The sequence below is a fragment of the Mirounga leonina genome, unplaced genomic scaffold (assembly GCF_011800145.1).
Source record: "Mirounga leonina isolate KUSES-001 unplaced genomic scaffold, KU_Mleo_1.0 Mir_127, whole genome shotgun sequence".
Classification (NCBI taxonomy): Eukaryota; Metazoa; Chordata; class Mammalia; order Carnivora; family Phocidae; genus Mirounga; species Mirounga leonina.
Genome location: NW_023270316.1, coordinates 60,827,316 through 60,851,941, shown reverse-complemented (window position 1 = coordinate 60,851,941; position 24,626 = coordinate 60,827,316). Strand labels below are relative to the sequence as shown.

The 24,626-nt window shown below is 42.8% G+C and overlaps 1 long non-coding RNA gene and 1 other non-coding gene across 3 annotated transcripts in view; one reads left to right on the top strand and one right to left on the bottom strand.

Moving 5' to 3' along the window:
• Positions 1-3,235: 3,235 nt before the first annotated feature.
• Positions 3,236-3,338, top strand: LOC118009772. Its single transcript, XR_004679038.1, has one exon. It is a non-coding gene; the product is annotated as a U6 spliceosomal RNA (small nuclear RNA).
• Positions 3,339-23,078: 19,740 nt separating this feature from the next.
• Positions 23,079-24,626, bottom strand: part of LOC118009467 — a 42,053-nt gene continuing 40,505 nt past the window's right edge. The window contains exon 4 of one of the 2 annotated variants that reach the window (XR_004678941.1): positions 23,079-23,117. This is a non-coding gene — a long non-coding RNA (uncharacterized LOC118009467). Of the gene's footprint in view, positions 23,118-23,137; positions 23,482-24,626 lie in introns of those variants that run through there. The other variant, XR_004678942.1, reaches the window with a different exon arrangement.

The window sequence follows — 24,626 nt, the reverse complement described above, 5'->3', positions numbered from 1 at the left end:
AGGGGCGAGAAAGCCTAACGTGACGCTAATGCAGAAATCTTAAACAACTACCGAGAAGTCTTGTCTGAATGCGATTGCATGCTGGTTTTCTCCCAGAATGATTTTAGCTGGGGGAAGACTGCGCGATTCAAAAGCCTCTCCCTCTGCTCTGATTTGGGGAGTGGGAGGTTAGAACCGGATTGATTTGTTGATAGTTCCAGATAGTATGAAGTATTTGGATGAAAGATTCCCCCGAGGTTTTCATACTTGTGGTTTTCCTTAAGACATCACATGTGATTGTAATTTTTTTTTAGGGGCCACAACCCTAGGGAGATTTTTAAGGAAGAAGGAAGAGAACTTTTTTTTTTTTTTTTTTTTTTAACAGAAACTAAGATTTAAGACACATCAGCCATCTAAGTAGGTGGAGTAGACAGCTGCCGTGGGCAAGACCCAAAAACCCCTCCCACCGCTTGCTTGTGGATGCCTGAGACTTTGAAAATCAGGAATTCATTTTCTTGGATTAAGATTTCATCTATTAAAATACTAACAGCCTTCCTTAGGATCCTATGTGAAACTCCCTGGGCCATTTTCACTCTGATGATAATGGCTTCCCTGGCTCCAGATCTAACAGGTTTTCCCAACTGGGTGGGGAGAGAGCGAGTGGATCCTGGCCCTTTAGAGATGAGGCTATAGGGTGAGAGGGGCTTGCAGGGGGAGACACCCCCAGAGGAGCCCACTAAAGATCACGAGATGGCGAGGAAGCACAGCAAGACAATGGGAAAGCTTTTCTGTCTGTAAAACCATTTTTACCCATTCCTACCACAGCCTCCCTGCCCTGCATACTGGAGGAATATAAGCTTGATATGGTAACATGGTCCAGAGAAAGCACGCCCACCCGAGTCTCAGGCAACCCTAAACCCCAGTTGGGATTATCCTAGCACTTAATCCCTCAACGTTAGCCAAACCGCTTGCTTACTTTGACCAATGTCTTTTGTTTTTCCATAACGACCAGAGCCATTCTAATGTACCATTTAAAAGGTATTCTATAAAAGACTTCTGACACCCGTCGGGGGGGTGGGGGCGATGAATCTTTCTCCCGCCCAGTGTTATAAAGGAGGGAAATCACTGTGGCTGTATGGAAATGACTCGCATCCTGCAGTGCTCTGTCAGCTCCTTGGACTGCTGTTACTGGTTGCATGGTTACCTCACTGACATAGCCATGATATTTTATTTTCACTTCTCACCACTTAACTTAGATGTTTCCTTTTATGTAACTTTCAAAACAATTTAGTACCGGGGCGCCTGGGTGGCTCAGTTGGTTAAGCGTCTGCCTTCGGCTCAGGCCATGATCCCAGGGTCCTGGGATCGAGCCCCGCATCGGGCTCCCTGCTCTGCGGGGAGCCTGCTTCTCCCTCTGCCTGCCGCTCCCCCTGCTTGTGTTCCTGCTCTCACTATGTCTCTTTCTGTCAAATAAATAAATAAAAAATTTTTTGAAGTTAAAATTAGAAAAAAAAAAAAAAACAATTTAATACCTAAGAAGGTTGAAAAGGAGATTTTTATGAAGTTTGGCTTATTATGCCACTTAAAAATAATTTGCAGTATAGTATATGTCTTTCTTCTTAAAGCTCTGACACAGCTGTTCAAAAAAACCCCCCAAACTCCTCTTGTCCTGTAAAGATTACCAAGTTTTTTCATCATCTTTCATTTCTTTACCACATATTATGCACAGATTACGTAGCAAAGACTGGGCTGGGCACTAAGGCCCCAGAGCTGTGATGCACTGTCCTGACCTCGGATCGCTCAGTCTAGTCAGTGGGAGGACACAGACAAATTACCACCTGCTAAGAAGAGGACAGAAGTTTGCACAGGGCTGCGGAAGGTGCCCCACCCATACTGGGACGTCAGGAAAGCTTTTCTGTGGAAATGTAGTACCTGAGCTGAGAGTTTTAAGGATGTGAATAATGTAGGAATTACCCAGAGGAAGAAGTATGTGTGGGGGCGGGGGAAGGAGGGGGGGGCTGTTCCAGGCAGAGGAATAGCATATGCTAAGAAATAATGGAGAGAGAACACTATCCTCCTGTCTGTCTTCACTTCTCTAGGCCAGGGCCCAATTCTTACTCATCACTGGATCTCTGGTACCTGTCAGGCCTGTCATAAATATTCATGAATATTTGTTGAACTTCAGTAAATTGAATTGCAAACATTTATTGCTGTTTTCTAGGTACCAGTGATGGGGCAGTGGCTAAAACAGAAGTTTCTGTTCTCGTGGTGCTAGGCGAGGCATTGCTGTGAGTCAGCATTTACTAAGGACTTCCTACCTGCCAGGCACTGTTCAAGAGATTTATGTGGTCACTTGTCCAATCTTCACAACAAGCCTGTAGTAGGTATTACAGTATTATCCCAATGTGTTACTGCTGAGGACACAGAGAGGTTAAGGGACTTACCCAAGCCTACCCAGCTTGTGAGCAGTAGGGCTGGAATTCAAAGTCAGGAAATCGTGGCTTCCAGAGTCAGTCCTAATCTCTACAGTTAGCCATTCAAAAATCTCAAGATGCCTTTCAGTCTTACTTTTGGAAAATGAGATAAAAAGAAATTCTAAACATCCATTCTTCCTTGATCCTTTTTCTCTTTAGCAACCTAAGATTTAATTTTATTTGGCATAAACGTGTGAGAATAATAGACATTTTGAAAAGCGGGAGTAGGATTGGGGCACCTGAGTGGCTCAGTCAGTTGAGTCTGACTCTTGATTATGGCTCAGGTCGTGATCTCGAGATTGTGGGATCAAGCTCCGTTTCAGGCTCTGAGCTCAGCACAGAATCTGCTGGAGATTCTTTCTTTTTCCCTCTCCCTCTGCCCCTCTCCCTGCTCGTGCACTCTCTCTAAATAAATAAATTAATTAAAAAGAGTAGGGTTAAAATTAAAGATAATATGGCCTTTAAAAAAGTAAAGAGGAGATAATCGTCATATCAGATATCAAAAAGTATTAAAAATATACTGATTAAAAATAGAGGCATGGTGACTATAGTTAATGGTACTGTATTATATATGTGAAAGTTGCCAAGAGAGTAGATCTTAAAAGCTCTATCCAAGAAAAAATACTTGTAACTATGTGTGGTGATGGATATTGACTAGACTTATTGTGGTGATCATCTCCTAATATATACAGATATTGAGTCATTATGTTGTACATCTGAAACCAATACTATAATGTTGTATGTCAGTTATATCTCAATCAAAAAAGGGAGAAATATATATAGTGCTCGCTTTGGCAGCACATAGACTAAGATTAGAGCGATACAGAGAAGATTAGCATGGCCCCTGAGCAAGGGTGACAAGTTCGTGAAGCGTTCTATATTAAATATGTACATGTGTGGGGGCGCCTGGGTGGCTCAGTTAGTTAAGCGACTGCCTTCGGCTCAGGTCATGATCCTGGAGTCCCTGGATCGAGTCCCGCATCGGGCTCCCTGCTGGGCGGGGAGTCTGCTTCTCCCTCTGACCCTCCCCCCTCTCATGTACTCCCTCTCTCTCATTCTCTCTCTCTCAAATAAAAATAAATAAAATCTTTAAAAAATATATGTATATGTGTGTGTGTGTGTGTGTGTGTATGTCTGTGACCCCCAGGCCCCTCTCACTCTTATCTACCTCCATTCTTTTTTTTTTTAAGATTTTATTTATTTATTTGACAGACAGAGAGAGAGAGAGCACAGCAGGGGGAGTGGCAGAGAGAGAGGGAGAAGCAGGCTCCCCGATGCGGGGATCGATCCCAGGACTCTGGGATCGTGACCTGAGCCCAAGGCAGATGCTTAACCGACTGAGCCACCCAAGCACGCTGACTACCTCCATTCTTGATGGGGAGGTTTTGGTGCCCCTGAGAGGCCCCTGGGAATAGACAGGTACGTTTATCTCCTTTGTACAGGGTAGGGAAGATTGCCTCCACCCTCTACCTATGTAATGGGCACTTGGGGATGGGGCAGACGTTAATCGGAGAAACGAGGGCCTGACAGCCTCCACCGTGGAACATATCATCCATCTGGCACCCCCCGCCCCCGCCTCCGTGCCATTTTGTTGTTCGTGCTCATGTTTCTTTTTGCAGTTTCTTTCCTGCATGTCTTTGTTCCTAAGGAATAAAACTGTTACTGGACCTAGAAAAAAAATGTCACAGACATATATATATATATATGTATATAGGTACTTCTGCTGCCAGTTTCCTTCTCTCCCTAGACCTAAGAATTGGGAGGAACAGTGAGAAAGAATCAAACAAATAAATATAAAATCTGCTGCTCTGCCCTGCACTCTATTTCCTAGCATTCCGAGTATAAAACCAGCTCTCTCACATCAGGTCCAGAAGTGAGAGGGAACTGGATATTATCTTAAGAAAAGTACTGACAAACTGATTCCTTCCCCCCCACCCCGTAATATGGGGAGAACTTTAAAATTTTGTATAAATGAAATAAACATTTTTATTATTTTATTTGAGCACTAAATTTCATAGATATATAGTGTGTATTTTACCAAACTGGCAACTGAAAACTATTAAAAACCAAGTTCTTCTTTTTAAGTTTTTAATTTTAATTCCAGTATAGCTAACATATAGTGTTATATTAGTTTCAGGTGTACAATATAGTAAATTCCATACATCACCCAGTGCTCATCCCAAGCACACTACTTAATCCCCATTTCTTATTTCACCCGTCCCCCGACCCACCTCCCCTCTGGTAACCATCAGTATGTTCTCTATAGTTAAGAGTCTGTTACTCGGTTTGTTTCCCTCTCTCTCTCTTTTGTCCTTTGTTAGTTTGCTTTGTTTCTTTTCTTTTCTTTTTTTTTTTTTTAAAGATAGAGAGAGACACAGAGAGAGAGGGAACACAGGCAGGGGAAGCGGGAGAGGGAGAAGCAGGCTTCCGCGGAGCAGGGAGCCTGATGCAGGACTCGATCCCAGGACCCTCGGATCATGACCTGAGCTGAAGGCAGACGCTTAACGACTGAGCCACCCAGGTGCCCCTAGTTTGTTTTGTTTCTTAAACTCTACATATGAGTTAAATCATATAATGTTTGTCTGCCTCTGACTTATTTCGCTTAGCATTGGACTCTCTAGCTCCATCCATGCTGTTGCAAAGGACAAGATTTCATTCTTTTTTTTATACACACACACATATTTCATTGTGTGTGTGTGTGTGTATCCCATCTTCTTTATCCATTCATCTATCCATGGTTACTTGGGCTGCATCCATAATTTGGCTATTATAAATAATGCTGCAATAAACAGAGGGGTGCATATATCCTTTTGAATTAGTGTTTTTGTATTTTTTGGGTAAATACCCAGTCGTGCAATTACTGGATCATAGGGTAGCTCTATTTTTAACTTTTTGAGGAAACTCCATACTGTTCTCCACAGTGGCTACATCAGTTTCCATTTCCACTAACAGTGCAAAACGGTTCCTTTTTCTCCACAACTTTGCCAACACATGTTCTTTCTTGCGGTTTTGATTTTAGCCATAAAAACCAAGTTCTTGAATGCCATGTTATCTTGCCTGATTCTGAGAAAGAGGATCTAAAATGGAAGTTCTGCACATTCCTCTAATAAATGTCCTGATACTTTACAATTATAAATTTAATACACCTGAAAGTCATGTAGCATTGTATCAACTATACTTCAATAGGGGCACCTGGGTGGCTCAGTCGGTTAAGCATCTGTCTTCGGCTCAGGTCATGATCCCAGAGTCATCTTCTCCTTCTGTCACTCTCCCTACTTGTGCTCTCTCTCTGTCCAATAAATAAATAAAATCTTAAAAAATAAGTAAGTAAAATGTTAAAATATTTTTAAAAATTATAAATTTAGGGGCGCCTGGGTGGCTCATTGGTTAAGTGTCTGCCTTCAGCTCAGGTCATGATCCTAGGGTCCTGGGATCGAGCCCTGCATCGGGCTCCCTGCTCCACTGGAAGCCTGCTTCTCCCTCTCCCACTCCCCCTGCTTGTGTTCCCTCTCTCACTGTGTCTCTCTCTGTCAGATAAATAAATAAAATCTTTTTAAAAATTACAAATTTAACATAGAAATTATAGATTAAAATAGCTATTAAAATTAATTTATATAACTTTACTATCCTCTGGTCATATTCCTCTCACTTAAAGATTCTACACCGAGGACTGATATGCTATTTAGAAAGCTACCTTAACAAGGAAAGGGAACTATGCTAATTAAAAAAAAAAAAAATCAAGGAAAGGGAGCTGCTAGAAGCTTCACAAAGAATAGATTGGAAAGGATAAGGCAGGAGTCAGGTACATGGGTCCAGATTAGAGATGATGGAGCAGTAGTTGAGGGACTGAAGAGAAAGAGACAAATTCAAGAGATTTAGGAAACAACTGGAATAGGATTTTAGTAATTGAGAATAGAAGAAAAGAGAGGATTTGAATGAGGAGCTAAGAACAATACTCGGATTTCTGGCTTCTGTGGTATCGCCCAATAAGACAAGAGCCCAGAAGGGGCAGGTAGGGATGGGGGGAGAAGGGGGGAAGATGAAGACTTTAAATTAGGACATATTGAATTTGATACATCTGTGTGGCCACCAAGTGGACATGTGCAAAAGGGAGCTGTTGTCCTGGGGCTCAGAAGAGCTCTGGGATGTTTGGGATATCTAGGCAAATATTTTAGGAAGTCATCGGATTATGGGTGAATTTGGAGCTATGAGTTAGATGGGATCACCAAATAAAAGTGAGAATGAAATGAAGAGAAAAGGTGAGGGCAGAGCCCAAGAGAATATAAGCATATAATGGTTAGAGAGGGAAGACTGAGAAAAAGTCATCAGAGGTAGGTGGGGAACCAGCAGAGTGTGACGTCACAGGCGCCAAAGAAGAAGGAACTTAAGAAGGAGGTGTGGCCAATGGTCAACGACACACAGACGGCATGTGTATCAAAGTCTAAGAATTCCATAATGGATTGGGTGATATGGATGTCACCTTTGCCTTCTGCTGAAGTAGCTTCACTATTCGAGTGGGAATGGAAGCCAGATGCAAGTGGATAAAGTAGTGAATGCAGAGAGTAGTAAAGAAGCAGTGATGGCTTAGGCACCTGGGTGGCTCAGTTGGTTAAGCGACTGCCTTCGGCTCAGGTCATGATCCCAGGGTCCTGGGATTGAGTCCCACATCGGGCTCCCGGCTCAGCGGGGAGCCTGCTTCTCCCTCTGACCCTCTCCTCTCTCATGCTGTTTCTCTCTCGCTCGCTCTCTAATAAAAATAAATTTTAAAAAATCTTTAAAAGAAGCAGTGATGGCTTCATAGAGTAATCTTTGAAGAAGGTTGTCTGTGAATGAAAAAGAAAGTGTTGGTGTAGAAGATAGAGGTCTTTTTTTCTCTTTAGAGATAAAAAAGCTTTAGCATGTTTATAGACTAAGGGAAGAGAGCAGTAGAGAGAGGATTGAGGTTATAATACAGCATGCATAAGTGAGAAGACGGAAGCATCAAAGAAAATAAAAACGGATGGCATCCAGGGTAGCCTTGATCAGGTATTGGAATACCCTCTCAAGTGAGATGGAAGGAGGAAATGATCAGTGTAAGTGAAAATAAGTCTCTCGTTGGGTGGAGGGAGGGTAAAAGATTGAGGGAGTTCCCATCTAATGATGGTTTGTGGAAAGGGGTCATGAGGAGAGTGGTAAAGGTTTGGAAGCATCATTTAGAAATTTAGGGTGGAGGGGGTGATTTAAAGACCCATAGGATGACTGTACAGCATTGTGGAGGATCTGTCTGTGGTTGAAGGTCATAAATTTATAGTTGTGCTAATTTGCACCATATATGCCAATCGACTGGTCACGGGGGCAAAGATCAGACTGGAATTATGACTGGATTGGTCCAGGCAATGGAGCCAAAAGGCTTTTTTCTTTATTTTAATTTTTTATGGAGCCATAAGACTTTAAAGGCTCTAGGGGAGATAATTGCCTAAGGTCATACACCCAACAGGAACAGAGCTAGATTTGAGCACAAAGTTGACTAGCTTGATAACCTTATCTGAGCTGTGAGGCTAAGGTGCTAGTAGGTCAACTATATTGAGAGGGAGGCTACCTAGGTCAATGATAGGCCCTGGAATGAAGACAAAGCCTAAGGTCCAGATGCCAAAGTACTTGATGGATGTTTCATGGTTCAACAGTTAATAAATATCTACTGTTCCAGTGTTGAGTCAGGCTTTCAACCATCAAACACCACCTTTTATTCAATCATGTTAGAGATTCTTTTAAAGTATTTTTGTTTTGCAAAATAAAACATATCTATAGAGAAACTGGAAGAAGACATAATTTAAAAATTAAATATAATGCAAAGTAAAACAGTGGGACACCACTACACGCCTATTAGAATGGCCACAGTCCAAAATACTAACACCAAATGTGGGCAAAGATGCGGAGAAACAGGGGTTTTTATTTATCACAGGCAGGAATACAAAAAGGTACAATTACTTTGGAAGATAGTTTGGCAGTTTCTTACAAAAATAACATAATCTTACCATACAATCCAGCAGTCTGGCTTATTGGTATCTTATTCAAAGGAGTTGCAGATTTATGTCCATGCAAAAACCTGAACATGGCTATTTACAGTGGCTTTGTTTATCATTGCCCAAGCTTGGAAGTAACCAAGATGGCCTTCAGTAGGTGAGTGAATAAAAACTGTGTTACATCTAGACAATGGACTGTTATTCAGTACTAAAAAGAAATGAGCTGTGAAGTCATGAAAAGACATGGAGAGATCTTAAGTGCACATCACTAAGTGAAAGAAGCCAATCTGAGAAGGTTACGTTCTGTATGATTCCAAGTACTTGACATTGTGGAAAAGGCAAAACTATGGAGACAGTAAAATGATCAGTGGTTGCTGGGGGCTGGGGGAAGGAGGGAGGGGAAGGATGAATAAGCAGAGCACAGAGGATTTTTAGGCCAGCGAAAAGACTCTGAATGATACTATTATGTTGGCTACATTTGTCCAAACCTGTAGAATATATAACATACAACACCGAGAGTGAACCCTCAGGTAAACTATGGACTTTGGGTGATAATGTGTTAATATAGGTTCATCAGTTGTAACAAATGTACCACTCTGGTGAGAGATGTTGATAATGGGAGAGCCTATGTGTGGGGGGGGACAGGGGATATAAGGGAAATCTCTGTACCCCCCATTTTCCTGTGAACCTAAACTGCTCTAAAAAAACTAAGTCTTTTTAAAATTTTTAAAAACTAAAAACCATCTTGAAAACTAATTTTGTCCTCTTGACATACAAATCGTATGAGGGTGTGGGATTCGGGGTCGGGCGGTAGAAAATGAGTAAGGCAGGTAGTGATTGTGAATGAGGAGACCTGAGGTGGAAATAAGCTTGGGGAGATAGGTAGAGCTTGATGTCAGTTTTTAAGTGGTTCTTTACTTTCTTTTCATGTAGCAGTTTTATTCAAGGGATCATGAGGTAGAAAACTTTTCCCAAAGATCCCCTCCAAAAGCTTTTAAGAAAAGTCTGCACACACCTCCTGGGTAGTAGTGAAGAAGAGCAAAGTTCTACTGACGGTCCGCACATCAGGTGGTAGGTGATTCAGGCCACTTTCCTATGTTAGGAAGACAAATTACATACAGAATGTGTTTGGTTTCCCAGGTCAACTCGTAGTCAGACAGTATTGCCAGAAAGCTAGGCCTTTTTGGCCAGTGATAAATTTTCCCATGGAGGTTATCGTTCCTCTGTGCATGGAGTCAGTTTAGAAAAAAACAGAAACACAGCTCACCACACCTTCCCACACCTCAGCATCCCTCCCCATATCTCACCATAACACACCTCAACTCATGACGCCTCCCCACACCTCAGCATACCTCCTCACACCTCCCCATCCCTCCCCATCCCACATCTTACCTCACCTCCCCACCACACCTCATCTCATAACATCTCCCCACATGCCCCACCCCTCCCCATCCCACATCTTACCTCCCCTCCCCACTGCACCTCATCTCAGAACACCTCCCCTACCTCCCCCCCACCCCCCGCCAGGAGGAGGCAGCCTGAATGCCGAGACAGGCACTGGGAAGAGTGAGTGGGGCAGCCATCGGACAAGCTGTGAAGCCAGCAGACAGGAAGAGAGTTGGAGCCATAACAGGAACAGAAGTCAAATGCAGGCACAAAGACCATCATGACCCTAGGATGCAGAGCAAAGTGTACACGGGAGGGAAGGGCCAGGAGAGGAAGGGGGAAATAGAGAGCCAAAGTGAATTCATAAAAAAAAACCTTTATCCTAAGGTCAAGAATGTCCTGGAGCTCGCGGCAGGAACAGATGCTGTGCCTCTTTCCAAGAGAGTTTAAGTTCTCCTAAGGCACCCACCAGGAAGGACAGTTAATGGAAGCACATGTACTGCAATGACTTGAATAATATCTACATCAAAACAGCAATCTGAGAGGATTAAACAAGACACAAAGGACTTGGGACTTCAAGTAGTAAGTCATATATCTTAATTAGGTAGATATATTTAATTTAATAAATTGGCTATAATTCTTTCCATATTATCTTCATTAAATTGTTTTAAAGGAGTCGCCGTTTCCTTAAAATTCCTTAAATTCACCACTTAAGAATACTAACACAATATTGCTTGCTTCTGAAATACGTGATGGATGTAGATGGATTCTACCAAGCTTCTCTGCAATCACTGATCTGGTTCCAGAAGGAGATGAGATATTTAAGTGGACTTATCTCTGCTCCTGCAAACCTGGACAGAAAGAAGAGAGGAGATAAAAACTGTGGAATGAAACTCAGCGTAGAAATGGTTGACAAGAGGGGCGCCTGGGTGGCTTAGCCACTTGAACGTCCGACTCTTGGTTTCAGCTTGGGTCATGATCTCAGGGTCTTGAGATGGAGCCCTGCAACAGGCTCTGTGCTCAGCGTGTGGTCTGCTTGAGATCCTCTCTCTCCCTCTGCCCCTCCTCCTGCGCATGCTCTCTCTCTCAAATAAATAAATAAATCTTTAAAAAAATGAGTTGTAAGAGTATCATCTGCTGGATACTTGGGGATACTTGTGGGGGAATCTATTTTGTATTGCCAAACAAATTAGCAAGTGAATTAGGAAAGTGATTCTTAGCTATTGATTTTTGGTTCTATATTTTCAATTGATATTATAATTTTTAGAACAGTCAAGATTGAGTGCTTACTGTGACAGTTATCTCAGACTTTTAGAGGTATGTTAATTTGGAGACCTAGTGCAACTCTTCCTTTCAAAGGAAGCTCAGAGAGGTGACTCCTCATGGTGGTGGGAGCAAGACCAAAACCCGAGCCTGCTGATTTCATTATATCAGCGTTTGATGCTCCTTGTGGCTGGTTCTCCCAGAAATCAGACTGAGACAGATTTGCATGCAGGAAAGATATTGGGAAATGTACTGGCAAGTTCCCTGGGGGTTAATACCTATGGGGGAGTGAAGGACATAACATTGGCCAGAGAAAGGACTGATGTAACGGCAACAATTTCAGGTGATCCTACAGGGTGTTGTGGAGTAGTGATGGTCCTTCTGAGTGATCCTGACTCAAGGCAAGGGCCTGGGGCCTCTAGTACCCTCTCCCTAATCAACCAGTCTTTGGATGAAGGCTGCTTTCTTTCTTTCTTTCTTTCTTTTAAAGATTTTACTTATTTGACAGAGAGAGACACAGCGAGAGAGGGAACACAAGCAGGGGGAGTGTGAGAGGGGGAAGCAGGCTCCCCATGGAGCAGGGAGCCTGATGTGGGGCTCGATCCCAGGACCCCGGGATCATGACCTGAGCTGAAGGCAGACGCTTAACACCGAGCCACCCAGGCACCGCAAAGGCTGCTTTCAGGGAGGGAGTATGACCTTGGGGTGATGGCGTTCTTTGGCTGAGGGCAATTCTGTGAGAAAGACTTTGCTGGAGGCTGTGGGTCACTATTGCTCCCCGCTTTGGGAGAAATGAGAGCCATAAGGCTGAAGAAGGGCACAGCACAGCCTCTGCTACAGTCCTGAATGCTAGCTTGATAAAGGATGCTTTCACACATGTCCACTTGATTTCTCCCACTAGTTAACAAGACCCTTGTTGACAGAGCCCTGATTTCCATCAGGCTCAAAAGAAGTATCACATGTACATACTGCTAAGACTCCATGAGGGACTCAATAATATTTATCGATAGATTAAAATCAGAGAAATTAATTATAATACTAACTGTGGTTTGAGGAGGGGAGCTTATATAGTGACATTCCCCCCCCCCCGAATTAAAGCTATATTTTAAAATTAGGAATGTAATTTATCATGTGAAAATCATTATAATCTTAATATTAGAAATTCTCTTTGCCTTTTGATTGGCTGCTAACCTACATGATTGAAGGAGGAAAAAAGAAATTACAAACCAACATGTTATGTTAAGATAAAAGAAAATGAAAGTAAGCCTGAAGATAACTACTTTCATGAAAGGCTTCCCTGTTGTCTTAATTAATTGCACAGAAGCCTAAGAGGGAAAAAAAAACCCTGCTAACTTCTAAGTTGGCTTGATATCCTTTTTCGTTTGTATCACCAAAGGGTACAAAGTGAATAAATCAATATCCCTGAAGCATACTCTCAAAAACCCTAAACTTTTTATCTCCCTAATAGTTTCTTTTTTTTCATTAAGAAATAGGATTAAAGAAAATCTTCATATTTAAAGTAGGAGGAAGATTTGAAGTCAGAAGGATAAAACACTAAAATATAAGACACTGTATGTCACTTATTAAAAATGTGGGTTTGTATTGAATAGCTCAGGCATTCTCAACCCATCTGGAAGACGGCGTGTGCCAAAGCTATGTTTAGTGTACTTATATACCACTGTCCATGTGCACAGAATAACTTTGATCTAAGGAAAAGATATCCCCAAGTTTTCACCAGCATTCCAAACAAAAAGCAACCTTTAAGAGTAACAGTAACAACAGAAGAATCCGAACATCACAAATAGCATTGAGGACTGTAATGAAAGGCTTTTTGTGTCTCTAAAGCATCCCCTTGGCAGGCCCAGCTGCAGCTGTTAATGTTTGGGGAACATTCTAAAAGGGCAGATGTGCCAAAGTATGGCGTTGCCCCTTTTCCACGGGGCAGCACATCTTGTCTTCAGTTAGAGACTAAAAGAGTGACCACAGGAACCCTCAGCCAGGGATCAGCCTTGGCTGTGTTGGGGTGAGTGGTGTGGAGCAAGGGCCTTTCTCTTCTGTCTGACTCATGACTTCTTTTTTTCTTTTTTAAAGATTTTATTTCTCTGCTTGAGAGAGAGAGAGAGAGAGAGAGAGCGAGGGAGACCACAAGCCGGGGGTGGGAGGAAGGGGGGCGGAGGGCAGAGGGAGAGGGAGAAGCATGTTCCCCACTGAGCAGAGAGCTCAATTCGGGGCTCCATCCCAGGACCCTGGGATCATGACCTGAGCCAAAGGCAGACACTCAACCACCCGAGCCACCCAGAGGCCTCTGAATCATGACTTCTCAAAATGCCAAAGAATCAACTACTTGAAGCTTTCCCTGAGTTTTCATTTTTAAGAATACTATATATGGTAAAAAAAAAAAAAAAAGTATATATTTGAATACATTAAGTCAGAGCTCAAAATAATTTTCATAAAATTTTATAATTTTTTACTTCGGTGAATAGTTTGCTAAACAATCTACGAGGCCAGTAAAATGTGGTATCTGGGGTCCAGCACGCCTCTCCAGTCAGCACTGTGGGGTCTGGGAGCGTGCAATGATCCAGAGGGAACCTTTGCTGGAATTCCAGAACGGGTGGAATTTCAGAAATGAAATACCGTTGCTGGCGTGTGCTCTAGCAATGCTGAAATAAGGCAAATACCTTCACCCCATCTCTCAGAACCACTGCACCTCACCCTCCTAGTGAAGTCCTGCTTCTCTTTTCTTCAGTGAGACATTGATATATCCATTGAGTTGTCTTCCCCCTGGTCCTCAATAACTTTCCTTCCTTGGGTGTATGTCCACACAAAAGCAGAACCATTCACGATTAGTTCTCTCACAGTCAAAGGAACCAAGCAATTATCTTGTCTGCAAGTTCTTTTGGTGTTCCGTAGATGGAGAGGGGCATCCCCAGATCTGCCCTCTCCAAAAGCAAAGCAAAACAAAACAAAACCCTTTTAAAATAAATTTAGAAAACCTTTATGAAAGAATCTGCAAGGGGACTGTTTATTTGATTTGACTACTCTGGAAACCTTAGATCTTGACTCAAACGTATCTTGGCCAGGTCTGTGTGATAATGATCATGCCAGAGGGATTTATTAACTTGGAACCTTATAAAGACCATACAAAGATTTGTTGACACTGAGTTACTCTCTGGAATTAGAACTGCATTGTATAGAAATATACAATTTGTTTTGTATTGTTTTTTCCCAGAATAAATTAAAAGGTTTCTGATATTCTCCATATCTTTCTAGTGAGATCTCTTAGGATGGTTTTTGAAAAATGTTTTGAGGGTGTCTGGGTGGCTCAGTTGGTTTAGCATCTGCCTTCGCCTCAGGTCATGGTCTCAGGATCCTGGATGGAGCCCCGCATCGCATGGGGCTTCCTCCTCAGTGGGGAGTCTGCTTGTCCCTCTGCCCCTCCCCCTGCTTGTGCTCTCTCTCAAATAAATAAATAAAATCTTGCTCTCTCTCTCTCTACATATATATAAAAAAGCTTGCTGTCCAAGCCTCAAATATGTGGTGAGAAACTCCCAGCTTTTTTTGTTGCTGGAGGAGGGGGGGTGAGGACTTCAATCAGTGGCATTCTAAATAGGTCTCAAAGTTGTGCTTGGACCAGCCCACAGGTCTGAATAACAGACTCCTTTCTCTGCATTCCATAGTCTCAGGGACTCATCCTGGTTCCCGCTTCCATTCTAATCTGGTTCGGGCTCTCCATCTACCGCTTTGAACCTGATCCCTCAGACTGTCCCTTTCTCCCCAAGTTCACTATTGCAGTAGTCTGAGATTTTTGTCTCCCTTTTTCTGTTACCCCACCGCTAAGGGTCATGCTCCCACATCCAGTTCTTAATCTCTGCACCCTAACCCAAGTCATACTGAATTCTCCACTTGCAAGAAAGGTATTTCCTTCTGTTATGGCTTAATGACCAGCATTTTGCATGACTTGTGATAGTGGAAAGCGATGATTCACATATTCATGGTGCTGTAGTCTGGGCAGTTCTCAACTACTGTATATAGTATTGAATCCTGGCCAATACTGAGGAATGGGTTGTCAAACACTCTGTATAGGAGTGTACGGACCACATCCCTTCTAGCCAAAGGACTGCTGTATGGTGCTGAACAATGCAGCAGTCTAGGAGTAGAAGCCGCTCTCTCCCTCTTCAGAGTCAGCTAAAGATTTTCCAGGGTGTGGCAGGAGGTAGTGCTTCCTACTCTTCTTACCATTATAGTTGACTTCTTCAAGAGGGAGAGGAGTGTGTTTTATTCACGAAGGTCACTCTGTGTACATCTGACAGGATGCTAATTTATCCTGACCCAGCCCACCCTAAGAGTCCAGATACCTGACTTATAATTCAAGTATATTTTTTTTCTTCTGGTTTGGGGGACTCTGTTTAAATTCATCCAAGTCCACATTTACCCATCTACTTTCTCCTCTCCACAGAATATTGACTATTTGAAGAGCATTTACATTGTTTTACGTCATTCTGGGGCATCTACCTACCCACTGCAGAATTCACATACAATTTCATGTGCCAGCTTATTCCATCAAAACTATGACTTCTAGGGGCACCTGGGTGGCTCAGTCAGTGAAGCATCTGACTCTTGATTTCGACTCTGGTCATGATGTCAGGGTGGTGAGATCAAGCCCCACCTCGGGCTCTGTGCTAGGCAGGGAGTCTGCTTGGGATTCTCTCTCTCCCCTCTGCCTTTCTCTCCCCACTCGCTTTCTAAAATAAATAAATAAATCTTTAAAAACAAACAAACAACAAACTATGACTTCTACCATTCCCACTTTCCTACCTTCTCAGCATTGAGATCCTACCATACACTGGTACAGGATATTTGCTCCATTGTTCTGCATACTGCTGTTAACACCTTCTAGTCTGTCCTCTAGACATTTGCATTGTGCCCATTTGCACTGGGCACAGTGCTTGCTTCCCACCAACCCTCTTGAACTTGACCATCAAACTGTCTCTCACTTCCCACATCTGACCTCACCCAAGACTTTGTTAATCTTTGCACTGTGTCCCACGACTGCAGGGGCAAACATATCTTGATAGATTTTATGCTCTAGTCGGACTGAACTACTTCATTCCTTTGTATACCCTATTTCCTCTGCCTAGAATACCCTCCTTTGTCATTGCCTACCTGAAGAATATGAGCATATGCGAAGTTTCCCTAATCATTTCCCCCTATTTACTGCCCATTCTGAGATAGCCCTATATTTTGAAATTACTTGTATTGGTTATCATACTACAGAGAAATTATTTGTTTATATACCTGCCTCTCCAGTGTACTTAGATTTCTTGACATCAAGGCCTTTGTCATTTTTTTTAAAGATTTTTTATTTATTTATTTGAGAGAGAGAGAATGAGAGACAGAGAGCATGAGAGGGAGGAGCGTCAGAGGGAGAAGCAGACTCCCTGCCGAGCAGGGAGCCCGATGCGGGACTCGATTCAGGGACTCCAGGACCATGACCTGAGCCGAAGGCAGTCGCTTAACCAACTGAGCCACCCAGGCGCCCCGGCCTTTGTCATTTTTAATCCCCAGTTTCTAGCATAGGGCTTAGAACATAATAGCCCTCATTCACTGATTCATTCTTTAAGCAAATACTAATTGAGGATCTATTATGTCCTTCCTCTAATGGAGCACAGAGGACAGTGGAGGCAGAAATACCTCTTTGTGTTTTTTAAAAAAAATTTTTTTTTAAGTAAACTCTACCCTTCCCCCTGACATGGGGCTCGAACTCAAGACCCCAAGATTAAGAGTCAAGTGCTCTAGTGACTGAGCCCGCCAGGCGCCCCCATGGTTTCTGCTTCTTGCGTTTACTCTGACATTTCTTTCTTTAAAACAAAACCCCCAAATTGTCAGTGACAGGCATCTCCCTGTGTACCTGAGCATGGTGATGTCTTATTTTATCTCGACTTATGTTTTTTAGTTACAAAAAAACTTTTCGGGTCAGAAAAACCCAGGATTTACAAATATAATTTACTTTTTAAAAGTTACGGTAAATTTAAGACTGAGGCACATAGTCATTTTTACTGTGAATTTCGTTTTTGGGTTTTTAAAAAAAGTTGTCCTCGGCGGAGCTGGTTTAGGAGGCTGTCAGCGTGCTGTGGTTTGGGGGCAGGGGGCTGACGTATCCCAGCAAGGTCAATGTGCCACCACAGCCTCCTTCTCCCCTCCCCCAACCTTCAGTTTCACCATTACACCTGCCCCTGGGCTTAGACCACAAAGGCAGTCGCTGTGAAAATGCCTGCTTCCTCACTTGGGAAGGAAACTGCCCAAGTCTGTTTAGCCTATGATGACAATACCAAGATTTCCTTTATCATTAGTTGCCAGGGGTTGGGGGTGGAGATGGAAAGGGTTAACTGCAAATGAGCAGGAGGGATCTTATTGGGGTGATAGAGACATTCGAAAACTGATTCAAGGTTATGGCTGCACGACTTGGTTACTTGCCAAAAAAATTATTGAATTGTACACGAGAAATGGATGAATTATATGATATGTAAAATACACATCAGTAAAGAGAGATTAAAGAGCAAGGTTACAACAGTGTTTCTTTTTTATGGCCTTTTTAAAAAATTTTTTTTATTTGAGTACAACTGACACACAATGTTACATTAGTTTCAGGTGTACAACAGAGGGATTCCACTTCTGTATTTGTCATGCTGTGCTCGCCGCAAATGTGGCCACCATCTGTCACCATGCGATGCTATTATAATACCATTGACTCTATACTTTGTATGCTGTACCTTTTATCCCCATGACATGTTCATTCCGTAGCTGGAAGCCTGGATCTTCCTCTCCCCTTCACCCATTTTGTCTACCCCCCACCTGCCTCCCCTTCGGCAACCATCAGTTTGTTCTCTGTATTTATAGGTCTGATTCTGCATTTTTTTGCTTATTCATTTGTTTTGGTTTTTTAGATTCCACACACGAGTGAAATCATATATTTGTCTTTCTCAGTCTGACTTATTTCACTTAGTATTATGCCCTGTAGGTCCATCCATGTTGTTGCAAATGGCAAGATCTCATCCTTTCTTGTGGCTGTATAATATTCCATTGCATGCATACACCACATCTTCCTTATCCTTTTATCTATTGGTAGACACTTAGGTTGCTTTCATACCTTGGCTATTGTAAATTATGTTGCAACAAACATAGGGGTGCACGTATTCTTTCAAACTAACGTTTTTGTTTTCTTTTGGATACAGCAGTGTTTTTAAATGCTACCATTTAAATGAAAAAGCAGGGAACCAGAAAGAAAGGCAAAAGAGGCTGAACCATAATGAAATGCTACACACAAAAATTTTTTTCTTTAGATTTGGGCTTTCACACTTATTCTGCACTCAGTCTAGCCTTAGTGTCGGAATGCCAAAAATATGGGCATGGGAGCAGGGTTCATCTATGGAAAGAAGAAGCAAAGATTTCTGTACTACTGTTCTCTACTGATGTTGCTCATGGAGGCTTGCTGGGGTCAGTCTCTCAACATGTCTTAGGTTGAGCGCAGAGCTTTGTTGTAGGTGGGCAATTTGATCTCATGTGTGACCCAGCTAATGCTCTATATGCCACAGTGAACAGGAGGGGGGCAGGAATATGGTTGGGTATCAGGTGGGCAGCATTTGGGTAGAAGGGATGGAGGTGCAGGCCCTCCATAAGGCTAGGCCCTGAGTGTAAAATGTGCATGTGTGGGGAGAGGGTCTGGAGAACAAGAACAGCTGGACCAGAAGTAGACGGTGGCATTTTGAAGAGGCAAGGCAGTAAAGAGTGTGTGTGTAAGAGACAGAGAGAGAGCAGAGAAAGAGAGACAGAAAGAGAATGGTGGAGAGCATCCCATATGATCACCAAACATCACTAGTTCATGGTGGTGAAGTAGCCTCACGTGCTCAATATCTTCTCCAGAATGGTTCCATGACTTTATTCTGAGGTGGACACAGCCATATAAAAATGGGTTAAGACAGCGCCACCTGAGGAGCATGGCTGGCAGCAGTCAACCAGGCTGGTAAACGAGCCAGGGCACCCTGCTGTCCTTGTTGACCTTCTCTCCTGGGATTTCTTCCTGGACTTTGATGAATCAGGCTCAGAGGGCTCCATGGAGAGGAGTGGCCAATGGGTGAGTCTAGAGAAGCGATGTGGCAGTTTAAGAATTTGATTATTGTTTGTAGATGTTGAATTAGTCCACAGTTTTGTTTCATAGAGCACAAACAAGTTCTTTTAAGAAGTCACCAGGCAGGGACACCTGGGTGGCTCAGTCAGTTAAGCGTCTGCCTTTGGCTCAGGTCATGATCCCAGGGTCCTGGGATTGAGCCCCGAGTGGGGCTCCCTGCTCAGTGGGGAGCCTGCTTCTCCATCTGCCTGCCGCTCCCCCTGCTTGTGCTGTCTCTTTGTCGCTGACAAATAAATTAATTAAAATCGTCTTTAAAAAGTCACCGGGCAAAGCTTGGCAGCCTTTACCCTGCCTTTCTACTGGAGATCCCCAGCCCAGACCTGCCACACTACCTCGCCATTCACTTCCCAGAGCTAGGGCTAAAACCATCATTACCGAAGGCAGTTTTGTGGAAAGGCCTTTTTGTTTTCTTTTCAAACATATGTGTTCAGATAAGTTTGCTGTTACTATTGGGGGGGAAAAAAACAACTCGGCAGATTAGTCCCTCGGACCTAGACTTTGGTCTTCTTCTTTTTTTAAAATGTAATTTAATTTATTTATTTGAGAGAGAAAGAGGGTGAGTGAGCAGTGGAGGGGCAGAGGGAGAGGGAGAAACAGACTTACTGCTGAGTAAGGAGCCTGATGCGGGACCCGATCCCAGGACCCCAGGATCATGACCTGAGCCAAAGGCACACGCTTAACCAACTGAGCCACCCAGGCGCCCCAAACTTTAGCCTTCTTTTTTTTTTTTAAAGATTTTATTTATTTATTTGAGACAGAGAGAATGAGAGAGACAGAGAGCACATGAGAGGGGGGAGGGTCAGAGGGAGAAGCAGACTCCCTGTTGAGCAGAGAGCCCGATGCGGGACTCAATCCAGGGACTCCAGGATCATGACCTGAGCCGAAGGCAGTCGCTTAACCAACTGAGCCACCCAGGCGCCCCAAACTTTAGCCTTCTTATGTATACTTTGTTTTCAGCCAATTCCATCTTGCCAAGGAATCAACTCTCACTTCACATGGTGTTTTCCTTCCTATAAACTGCAGGAATGTACCTAAAAAAACAAGCCTCGTTTTTTCAGATCATAAGCCTAAACATGGTATTTTAGTGATAGGTATGCATAGTGAGTTGTATACTATCCCCCAAATTCATCTGCCAATGGAAATAGGGTCTTTGTAGATGTAATTAGCTAAGATGAGGTCATACTGCATTAAAGTGGGCCCTAAATCCAACAAACTGGTATCTTCATAAGAAAAAGGAGAGAGAGGTTCAGACAGACAGGCAGACACACACACACACACACACACACACACACGGAAAAAGACCACCTGAAGCCAGAAGCAGAGATTCGAATGACGTAGCTCCAAGTCAAGGAATGCCAAGGATTGCTATAGCCACCAGAAGCTGAGAGAAGCATGGGACAGATTCTCCCTCAGAGACTCCAGAAGAAACCAACCCTGCAGATACCTTGATTTCAGACTTCCAGCCTCCAGCAACATGGAAGAATACATTTGTCTTGTTTTAAGCCACCAGTTTGTGGTGATTGGTGAGGGCAGCCCTGGAAAGCCCCTGTAGCCTGTATTCCAATGCGTTACTCCATAGCAATGCTGCCCAGGCAGCAGCCAGAGAGACTTGGTAACAATGTAAAGAACCCCTGCCTCTGCTAAGTGGAGAAGGTGAAGTCAATAGAATGTTCCAGGAGCTCTGCGTAATGGTGATCTGTACCACCCCTCAGCTCTCTCCCCTCATGTCTTCTCTTCTTTGCCATACTGCCCTTCTTGGTGATTTTCCAGCACATCTCAGGCCCTTTGCCTTTCTGTCATTCTGGAATGTTCTTTTGCTGATATACACATGGCTCCCTCCCTCACCTCCTCCAGGTCTTTATTCCCCTGTCACCTTCTTTGTGAGATGTCCCCTAGCCTCTCTATTGAAGGTTGCCTTCTTGGCTGCCTTATTTTCCTCCTTAGCACTTACCACCATCTAGCATATCATACATTTTGCTTACTCATTTCGTTGATCGCCTGTGTTCCCCAGTAGAAGATCAGCTCTCTGAGGACAGGGACTTGGTCTGTTCTGATTATTGCTATCGCCCCCGCACCGATGTGCTCAACAGACACACAGCTGGTGTTCGAGACCTATTTCTTGGATGAGTGCATGCATCCGTTGGTATACGGGTGTGCTGTCAGGTTTACGTATAAAAGCACCTGATTTCTGAATATACTTTGCATATGAAGAGCTGCCACAGCTGACAGAACTTACATTACTATTACCGATTCTGGACCTGTCCCCAAAGCTGGACATTTGGCAGTCAGGGCAGGGGCACCTTGTGTTCCTGGGGCCCACGCTGTCTGCCTGGAATGCTGTGCCCACAGAACCCACATGGTTCCTGGAAGTTAGTGTCTTGGTCTACTTGGGCTGCCATAACAAGGTACCATAGACCGGGTGGCTTCAGGCACAGACATTTATTTCTCACAGTTCTGGAGGCTGTGATTCTGAGATCAGGGTGCCAACACAGCCAGGTTCCAGTGAGAGCCCTCTTGCTGGCCTGCAGATGGCTGCCTTCTTTTTTTATTTTTTAATTTTATTATGTATGTCACCATACGATACATCATTAGTTTTTGATGTGGTGATCCACGATCCATTGTTTTCATATAACACCCAGTGCTCCATGCAGTACATGCCCTGCTTAATACCCATCACCGGGCTAACCAACCCCCTCTCCCCCCTCCTCTAAAACCCTGTTTGTTTCTCAGAGTCCATAGTCTCTCATGGTTCATCTCTCCCTCCAATTCCCCCTCCCCATTTTTCCCTTCTCCTAATGTCCTCCATGTTATTCCTTATGTTCCACAAATAAGTGAAACCATATGGTAATTGACTTTCTCTGCTTGACTTATTTCACTTAGCATAATCTCCTCCAGTCCCATCCATGTTGATGCAAAAGTTGGGTATTCATCCTTTCTGATGGCTGAGTAATAGTCCACTGTATATATGGACCACATCTTCTTTATCCATTTGTCTGTTGAAGGGCATCTTGGCTCTTTTCACAGAGTGGCTATTGCGGACATTGCTGCTATGAACAATGGGGTGCATACGGCCCTTCTTTTCACTACATCTGTGTCTTTGGGGTAAATACCCAGGAGTGGAATTGCTGGGTCATAGGGTAGCTCTATTTTTAAATTTTTGAGGCACCTCCACACTGTTTTCCAAAGTGGCTGTACCAACTTGCATTCCCACCAACAGTGTAAGAGGGTTCCCCTTTCTCCACAACCTCTCCCACATTTGTTGTTTCTTTCCCTGTCCATTTTTGCGATTCTAACTGGTGTAAGGTGGTATCTCAATGTGGTTTTGATTTGGATTTCCCTGATGGCTAATGATGATGAACCTTTTTCATGTGTCTGTTAGCCAGATGGCTGCCTTCTACCGTGTCTGCACATGGTGGGGAAAGAGAGAGAGAGAGACCTCTGGTGTCTCTTCCTCTTCTTAGAAGCCAGTTCTATGGGATCAGGGCTCCACCCTCATGAGCTCATTTCACCTTAATCACCTCCTCAAAGGCCTTATCTCCAATACAGTCACATCAGGGGTGGAGATAACTATAGTTACAGAGATGACGATAGTTGGAGGCTCACAGAGAGCACAAGTGGGTCCATTCTGTAAACACCCTGCTTTTATTTATGATCCATGTGGACATATCCTTATGGTGTGAGTTGATTCTGCATGACATAATCTTCAGTTGAAAAGCTGATGCAGGGACGCCTGGCTGGCTTAGTCATCGGTACAAGCACTTGACAGGGGATCTCAGGGTGGTGAGTTCAAGCCCCACCTTCGGTGTAGAGATGACTTAAAAATAAAATCTTAAAAAAAAGAAGAAAAGTTGATGTAAAACAAAACTTGAGAAATGTTTACAAGAAGTAAAACAAACTCCTAATTCTTCTATCTTGAGAGACTTACTTTCCTTTGTCCATTTTATCTTCTGGTCCTCCACACGTTCATCTCTTTTTACACTTTATCATCACAATGTAAATGCCATTTTTAAAACACTACCTTTTAATTCAAGGTTTATCAAAAATATTTTTGTCATTTCTGCAGTCTCTTCATGGTTCTGACTTTTAACGATCAGGTAATATGACATCTTGTTGATGCACTACACTTTTTTAACATCATTTTCTGCTTGTAGAAACTTGGATTGCATCCCAATTTTGGCTGTTATAGATGGCCCTGTAATAAAAAAATCTTTGTGCATCTAGATTTTTGTTTCTGTGGAATTAGTTCCTTTGGATAAGTTCCCAGGAGTAGAATTGCTAGGTCAGAGTGACAACATCTGTGTGGCTCTTGCTACATATTGCAAGGAATGCAATTTAAAAATGCTATGAATATATACGTTTATACAGAGAAAATGGGTCTTGTCGTGGTAATATCAAGGCTCTCAAGTGCTGGGTGCAGGATGAGCTCACGCCGATGCAAGGAATCTTAGAAATATCTCTGTTTGAAGCTAAGTATAGGCTGATATGACTTCCAACAAAATTTTAGGCAGTTCTTGCACATACAAGTCAGTGAAAATGATATGCTTTCCATAGGACTTCCGGGGGATTCTCACAACTGTTTCATCTAAACCACATAAGACTCTAAGTTTACAAGTTAATTTGAACGGTTAATCTCCACACTATAGATCAATGTTATTCTTCATGGTTATTTTAAGAAAGAGAAATAACTACTTGCTTTTGTGTCGTGTGGAATCCAAAACCAAATTACATTCCTTTTTGATATAGGCTGTCAAATATTTGTTGAATGAATAATATAATTGTTCTGCTGATTGCTTCTTTTTAATGTTTAATATTTAACCCTGACAAAGTTAAAAGGTGCAAGATCTTCAGCCTTACAATGGAATTAAGAAAAACTCAAGTATAAGAAATGTCACTTTTGAGAATAAAACAATATTATAGTCCATGATCAGTTCACTTCCTACAATTTCCTACTCCTCACTGCTTAATTTAATAATTCAAATATATAATAGCTAATATAATACCAGTGTCAGTTGTCAACTGCCAAAAAAAATGTGGAGGACATTTTTCACTCCCCACCCCCAATTTTACACCCATTTCCATAGTCCTCTGTGTATTAGATCATTGGCATTTTTTTCCTACAGAGTTTGAACTCTAAATTGATGGCGAAAATAGGCTTGCACCAGGCACCAGCTGTCACTTCTTTGGAAATTTTGATTATTTCGGTCTTTTGGATTTGAATATAATAAAAAATCTATAATCTATCTCAAAATACAAACACTTTCAGCTTTTTGTTTTTTAAAATGTACATACTCTTAGAATCACCTGTCTTAAATCTCACATTCTGGGGTTATGAATATA